Below are 8,698 nucleotides of genomic sequence, written 5' to 3' on the forward strand. Positions count from 1 at the left end.
CGTCAGTACTCCACGAGATGAATTTTTAAGCCTAATTAATCCATCATTAGCACATGTTACTGTAGCACCACATTGTTAAATTATGGCCTAATTAGGCTTAAAATATTCGTCTCATAAATTAATCGCAAACTATACAATTAGTTTTATAATTAGTCTATATTTAATACTCCGTGCATGTGTCCTGACATTTGGCCAAAGACCACCTAAAAGACTCACCTTGGGGGACGCCCACGCCCACGCCCACGCCTGACAGGTACAGCACTGGCATCAGCAACAACGCCGGGAACAGCAGCAAGCTCACCACTGGGATCTTCCACAGCGACCTGGGCCTTCTTGGGCGGGCGGCCACGGCCACATGGGCTGAGCATGCCGCTGGTGGCCCGGTCGGTGTCCTCATTGATGGGGTCCTTGGGCTTGGGGGGGCGTCCGCACCCACGCTTCACAGGCACGGCATTGGCATTAGCATCAGCGGTGACAACGGAAGCCTCAGTGGGAGCTGAGTCGTCGATGATGGGTTCTTGGGTTTCAGCGGACGTCTGCGCCCGTGCTTGACAGGCACGGCAACGGCATCAGCGGCGACGATGGGAGGAGCTATAGCGGGCTCACCACTAGAGCCCACAACAACAGGGTCCTTGGGCTTCGGGGGGGGGCGTCCGCGTCTCCACTTGGTAGGAACAGGGTTGACATCAGCGGTGATAACGGGAGCTGGAGCAAGCACGGCAATGTCATAAGCGTCGAGCACGATAGGGAGAGCAAGCAGCTCATCGTCATCGAAGTCGAGGAGGGAGGAAGTGGCATCGAACATGCCAGTAGTGTCCTCAGCGTCGGTGTCGGCGGCGAGGTCCTTGTGCCCATCGGTGCGCAGCGGGGAGGCTTCCTCGCCGTCGTCGTCATCGTCGTCGGGGAGGAGGTAGTTGTTCCTTAGGAAGGCGAACTCGCTGGTGGCCTTCATGCGGGCGAGGTGACCCGTAAGGATGGCGTTGTGCTAGACCGAGATCGCAGTCTTGTTGGAGACGTTCTTGATTCCCAGCACGCGGATTGCCTCCATGATCATCTGTGCGAGCGAACGGCCGCAACGGTGGGCATGCCTGCGAGCAGCACAGGGTAGATTAAAAAATTACCATGGATAGATTGGCGGCGAGAATAGAATGTAATGGGAGAATCATACCTCAGGGTAGGACGGGAGTGGGGGCGGAGGCGGGGGAGGGGCGGCGCCATCTTCGCCGGCCATGGATGCGGCGGCGTGTTGCGCGTGAGTGGGGTTTGGAGAGAGGATTTGGGGTTTTGGATGGGTCGGTGAAGGCGACGGACGGGGGAAGACGAGAGCAGAGAAGGGCTGGCTGTTCTGTGCTGTACAGGGGCGGTTGTATGTTTGGGATGTTGACGTACTACACCCACTCATGGGCCTTAAGACTGTCTCCAACAAATGAGAACTAAACACGACACCCGTTCCAGGTTTTGGGTTATACACAGGAAAAGGTCACGCACCCATAACTCAGTCCTCTCCAACAGCAACGCCGCCGAGCTGCCTACCTCGCTCGCCGCGACAGTGACCCATATCCCGAAGCAAAGGACAACCGCCTGGCCTAGGAAGCCATCGAGCTGCGGTCCCGTGCACCTCCTCCCCAGTCCTCATCCCTCCGTGCCCTAGCTTCGGATCAGGAGGCGACAGCTGCGATAGCAGCCCTCGGCTTCGGTGGTAGTGAAGGTGGAGCCCGTGGAGCCTTCTCAGCGCCGGATGGGCAGTAAGGGGTTGGGCACCATGGGGCCTCAGATCTGGCCGAGCCCGGGTGTAGGGTGGCCGCAGTGGCATCAGCCAGGCTCGATGGCAGAGTGGCGCCGACGGTGCTCGACGCGGGCGGTGGCGGCGGCCTGAGTCATGGGGTCAGGCTTGGGAGGGGAGAGGGAGGAGGAGGGGGGAGGAGGAGGGCGGTGGTGGCCATGCCATGCACGCACGCGCCCTCACACGGGTGAGTCACGACCGCGTGGGGTTAGGCCTGGGAGGGGAGAGGGAGGAGGACATGGAGGGGAGGGGGGAGTTGGAGGGCGCCGACGCATGAGCGGCGTGCGCGGGCGGGCCACCATCGGAGATTTGAGTAGCGAGGAGAGAGGCGATGCTTTTTTGCGTAGCGTTTGGGTTGGTACGCAAAATGCGTCATGTGTCTTGGTCAGCTGTTGGAGGATGTTTTGGGCAGGTAAAACACTATGTGGGACGTATTTTTGGGTTTGCATCTTCTTGTTAGAGTCAGTCTAACAAGCTTGAGTCGAGGCCTTGGACCCACCTAAAAGGGTATGTATGGAATAGGTTTTTGTGTGCCACAGTCCACAGACGGATGTGGCTGGTTGAAGCATCGGAGAACACGGAGAAGGTGACAGGTAGGCACACCGCACGCAAATCGGTGTAGGACGGGATCCCTATGGTTTGATTTTTTATGGATATGTCCAGGGAGCACTCGGATGTTTTGAGGGGAAAACACACAATTTCTGGACTGTTGATCTGATCATCCAACGGCTCATAGCTCATCCTAAGCCCTATCTCTTCTTTCTTCTTATGATGTGTCGTCGCGGCCATGGCCCACCGTCCCACCGTGGAGCTCCAGCAAGATCCTACCATGTCCGTGGCAGCCTCTTTCTTCCTCATCCGTCTCTCACCGCCACTATGGCCATGGGCGCCCTCGCCCCACCTTGGCCCAGCCGTCATCGCTAGAACCCTAATGCCGCTCTCTCGACGTCCCCACTGTCTGACCATGCTGCCTCCCCTGAGCCTCTTGTAAGCCCACTGGAGTTAGGGAAGAAGAGGGGGAGAGGCCAGAGGTGGAGAAGAATGAGAGGGAGAGTAATCGAGTCTTGAGAGGGAGAGAAACACTCGAGTGTTGTTTAGCATTACTCTTTTTTATAGCACTATCTATCCTACTCCCTCCGTCCCTAAACAAGAGAATGCTTGCTTGGTTGGCTTTTCTAAAATATGCCAAGCTAAAAGATTTGGCAAACTAATGATTTTGGTTGTCATTTATGTAGGGTCAAGATGGCAAACTAGAGGGGGGTGAATAGTCTTTTCTAAAATTAATCGCGTTGGCTAGCCGAAACAAGTGCGGAATTAAAACTATCGATCTAGCCAAAACTACACCCCTCTATCTATGTTCTCTAGCACCTTTCAAAGATACTAATCAAGCAACAAAGGTGCCAGGGTAGCTAAAACTCACCTAACCAATTCTAGGAGCAAGGTCACACAAACCTATGCCACTAGTACTTTAAGAAATAAGGGAGCTCCTACACATGCTAGTAAGCAAAAGCACAAAGCCACCTAATGCTCACTAGCAATGCTCAATAACAAGGCAACCAATGCCAAATTAGAGAGCGCAAATACTTAGCTACACAAACTAAGCAAAGTGACTAACAAGGTTACACAAACCAAATTAGCCACGCAAGGGAGCTACTTCTATGCTACACAAGCAAGAAGGTAACTAGTAAGCTACACAAGCTAACTAATTACAAGAGCAACTACACAAGCACAATGTATATGAAAGTAATTACAAGCTTGTGTAATGAGGATGCAAACCAATGGGAAGAACAAGGTTGATAGGGTGATTTTTCTCCTGAGGTTCATGTGTTTGCCAACACGCTACATCCCCGTTGTGTCGACCGCTCACTTGGTGGTTCGGTGGCTAATTGGCATCACCCACCAAGCCCGCATGTTGGGCACCGCAAGAACCTACCCCGAAAGTGAGGGTAGCTCAATGACACGATCAACTAGAGTTGCTCTTCGCGCTCCCACGGGGCGAGCACAATGCCCCTCACAAAGCTCTTCTCCAAAGCACCGTACAATCTTCTTGCGGGCTTCGACGGAGATCACCACCAAGCCATCTAGGAGGTGGCAACCTCCAAGAGTAACAAGCACCATCGGCTTGCAACTCGATCACCTAGTGCCACTCGATGCAACCTCATGATGCAATCGCACTAGAATCGCTCTCTCACACAATTGAACGATCACTATCAAGTATATGTGAGATGAAGGACTCCCAAGCACTACTACATAAGCCACCAAGGCTCTAGTGTGCACCACTATTGGCCCAAGGCCGACCATGGCTTCTATTTATAACCCCACGAACAAATAGAGCCGTTACCCCTTCACTGGGCAAAAGTTGGGACAACCGGACGCTCCGGTCTGATCGATGAGACGCTGGACCTCAGCGTCCAGTCGTGCGATGCACGCCACATGTCCCTGCTTCAAATATTGTTCGCCCAATCTCAACGGTCATCTGTCGACCGGACGCTACAACAACAATGGACCGGACACAGCAACCCCAGAGTCCAGTCATTTCCAGTAAGGTACCAGACATGACTAGATGTGTCCGATCAATCATGATCGAACGCAGCATCAGCGTCTGGTCCTTCTCCAACTTTTCTGTGTCGCCTATGTCACCGTACGTCAGCCTGACCGGACACACCCTGCCAGCGTCCGATCACTTCTAGCGCCAGCATCCGGTCGAAGACCGATACTGCACGCTCTCGGCCGCCACTGACCAGACACAGGACCCCAGCGTCCGGTCCACTCTACGAGACCCAATCTTTTCTATATAGGTCGCCGGTGGCACCATCGGAATGTCCGCACTCTACGGGCAGACACTTCACCGATGGAGTTTCAAACTTTTCTCACCTCCGTTCCATCACCGAGTTGAACCACATCAACTCCGACTTCATCTCCTTTATATAATGTGCCAACACCACCAAGTGTACACCACCATGTGTATGTGTGTTAGCATTTTCACAATCATTTTTCAAAGGATTAGCCACTCAACTTGCCACACCACTCAATCCTAGCGACGATACAAAGTTAGATCACTCGAGTGGCACTAGATGACCGATATATAAACAAGTTTGCCCCTCTTGATAGTATGGCCATCTATCCTAAACCCGGTCACAAACTTCTCTACACACCTATGACCGGTGAAATAAAATGCCCTAGGTTATACCTTTGCCTTGCGCATTCCATTCCATCTCCTCCAATGTTGATGCAACACATGCACCAACATGATCAACAATGATATGATCCACTTCATATCATCACGTGATCATATTGGTTTATCGATCTTGACTTCATTTGCTTTTCACCATTGCCTTCGTCCATCGGCGCCAAGTCTTGCTCAAGCTTCACCGCCACGCGGTCCATCACTCCAAAGCCTCTGACTTGCCCTTCACACTTGCAACTGGTCCATCAAGCCAAGTCTTGTCTTGATCTTCTCCACCTTGATCTCATGACTCAATGTCATGTCTCATTTGCAATGAGCTCCTTCATCATCACATGTGTGAGCTTTGCAACATCTCCAAGCCATTTTCACCTTCATGGCATATGTTGCTCACACATATGTACCTATGGACTAATCACCTATGTATCTCACATAAACACAATTAGTCCACCTAGGTTGTCACTCAATTACCAAAACCACACGAGGACCTTTCAATCTCCCCCTTTTTGGTAATTGATGACAACTCTACAAAGATATGGAAATTAAGCTCTTTTGGATTCATGTTGCTTGCCCAAGCAATTTTACCATGTGAAAATGATTTTGGACAAGTACCACAAACCCGAAATGGTAGTATTTGCTCCCCTTACATATGTGCTAGAGTGTTTAATTTGAAGCTTGCACATATGCATAGATTAAAATTGTGGGAGAATAATTACTACTAAATGATGCTAAGGTGTATAGAATAAACCTTTGAAGCGTGTACCAATCGGAGTTGCACCTTTAAGTTCATCCTTAGCACAATGGTTAGCTAGATATCACTTAGAAATGAAAGCACTAGATACCTTGTGAGATCAACATTAAAAGCAAGGTACTAGCATTACTTGAAAAGCATACCAAGTGTCTAGCTATCATCCTATGCATGCTAGTTATCAAATCATCAAACAAATTCTACAACTAGCATACACCACACAAGCATGCATATTGAATTTAAAAACTTATGCAATGCAATCAAGCACATGAATATGCACATATCAAATGCAATCAATCAAAGTTCATGAGCTTGCTCCCCCTACTTGTGTGCTTCTCTTGTCCAAGAATTTTGATCCATCTCTTTTCTTCAATGTTGCTCCCTTTTTGTCCATGTCTATGTCCAACCTCTACTTCTTTGAGCTTTTATATCTTATATCTCCGCCTTGTACAATCTCAATCTCAAAGCTTTCATATCTTTGTACAATCTCTCCCCCTTTGTCATCAATTTCCATAAAAGGTGAGCTTCTCATTGATGCAAAGGTATACATTTGGGGTAGATGGTTGAGGCTTGAATCTTGCATTTTTTATGGACATCACTTGATCGTTGGAATGACACCACTTGTAGATACCACTTGTAACTTGTACAGGGCTTCTTAAGATACCACACATAAAATTTTTGATCTTGAGATCAATTTGTGGGACATCTCCCCCTATGTGATAGCATGGGTCATCCATTTGATACACTTGAGCTCTTGTAGGTGAAGGATGCATTCTTCATTTGATGATCACTTAAAGTTGAGGATCATTTATGGAACCATCGTCTTGCATGATTGATACCATATGTAGATATGATATCACTTGAAAGAATTTTCTAGTACGGAACCACTTGTTGGATTTATCAATAAAAACCATTTCTTGAACATTTGCTATCTTCATGAGTACCACTTATAGGATATCACTTGTGAGTTGATCTAGACATCATTTGTAGATTCTTGATGAAATACTTGAGTCTAGATACCATTTGAAACAAACAAACTAGATATCCATTTGCATTGTTGTCTTGTGCTTGTACTCTTATCACTATCATGAGCTTCTATGGTTAAATTGAACTAAATTGATTTGCCTAAGCTTTCAAGTCCGGTTTGAACCAATGACAAGCTTCTTCACACCTCTTACAAGGGTTATCAAGCCAATGTTGTACTTATCACTTGTTTGCAATCCAAATTAAATCAAGTACTTGGGTTTACTTAGCTCATGAACAAATTCATATACTAACCACTAGATCAAGTAATAATTTAAGCAATAGTGGTAGGTTATGAATTTAAACATTTCATTTGTTATACATGATCCTATAAAGCATGTACTATATGCACTAACCGCATACTAGTAAGGGATGAAATGATCATGCACATTACAATGATACCTTTGCTATGTTGGAGTAGAGGATAGTCACATAGATTCTAATTCATTACTCCAATAGCAATGTGAAGTCCAATTATAAGCTTGGTGAAGACCAATAGATACCATGTTGAATTTCATTCTTCACCCATATGAAATGAATACCACTTATGATCAAGTGCACTTTCTTGTTGTGGTTGGCTTTCTTTATCTTTTGATCTTTGCTTGCATGAGAGCATCAATTTGAGAATACCACTTGAAATATCATGACTAGCTCTCTTTTGGGTATTGCTTGCTTTTCTTGATCAACCCTTTTGATTGCTTCAACTAAGCATCTCAAATATTCCTCGGATCACCACTTCCATTTAGCCTTCCAAGTACCACATTTGGTTCACCTACACATAGGCGGCAAGCCCATACACTAGGGAGAAGTGACCTCTCTCCAAGAACCATTCTTGACACTCACTTGAAATAACTTGATTGATTGATCCAAGTGATAGACTTAACTTGATGAGTAACCTTGATTCCTTCTTTAAGTCCTTTTCTTTCTACCAAATGATCTTCAATCATCACTTGAACTTAAACTTCATCTTCAACTCGAGTTTGATCTTGATTTTCATCTTGAGTACCAAAAGTGTGTAAAGTACACTCCACAATCAAATAGCCTTGTACTCATATCTTGTCATGCTTTTAGATCATCTCTAAACCAAGTTAGGTACCTCAATTACTCTTAAATATGTTTTCAATTTGAGGACCTTTCAATCAAAGTGATTCTAAATCAATCCAATATTTATCACTTTTCTGGTAGATTCTGTACCCTTTAAAGAAATAAGCATATCTCCCAAAGTACAAATCCAAATATCACAAAATTTGGTGGAGATGTGCTTTACTAAGTTATCTAGCAGCTGTAAAAATTTGAGCTTCATTTGACTTCTAGATTGATACCCGATTTCAATTCTTCCACCACTGCTACATGCTGAAAACTGCTGCACTATAGCTGACAAGAACCACTCCAAAACTAAAGCATTTCTTATCCAATTCTCATGAAATTTCTACAGAATCTCATACCATAAGTCTAGAGCATGTAAACCAATTTTCATGCCAATCCAATAAGTTTTGATCACTCAAACATGGCTAAGATCATAGCTCACTCAGATTTTCAATATAGGATAGATTTCAATCACTTGAGCTATACTTCATCAAATATGAATCAAACTTGAAACTAACTCGTTTGAATACTTTCACAAGACATAAATCCATTCAATCCACTTACTAAAAGTTATCTCATGTATTTATCCAACACAAATCAATCCAACCTTGATTACTAATCAATTATCCATTCAATCAACTCATAGCAAGCAATATTGCATATTTATCCAATTCAATCAACTCATATGCACTCAAATGAAATGATCAACAAAAGATATACCTTGATTAGCTCATGATCATCCACCTTGCAAGCTTCAACTCAATTATTTGCAAACCATCAAATATATCCAATTAATCACTAACAACTTGAATTATAGCACTTGTATGTTGATAGCACATATGGACTTCACTCAATTTGTCATGGCATTGGGACA

The 8,698-nt window shown here is 46.1% G+C and overlaps 1 pseudogene; it reads right to left on the minus strand.

Moving 5' to 3' along the window:
• Positions 1-212: 212 nt before the first annotated feature.
• Positions 213-1,231, minus strand: LOC136546197 (HMG-Y-related protein A-like; annotated as a pseudogene).
• Between the last annotated feature and the right edge of the window lie 7,467 nt (positions 1,232-8,698).

The sequence above is a fragment of the Miscanthus floridulus genome, chromosome 3 (genome assembly GCF_019320115.1).
Source record: "Miscanthus floridulus cultivar M001 chromosome 3, ASM1932011v1, whole genome shotgun sequence".
Taxonomy (NCBI): Eukaryota; Viridiplantae; Streptophyta; class Magnoliopsida; order Poales; family Poaceae; genus Miscanthus; species Miscanthus floridulus.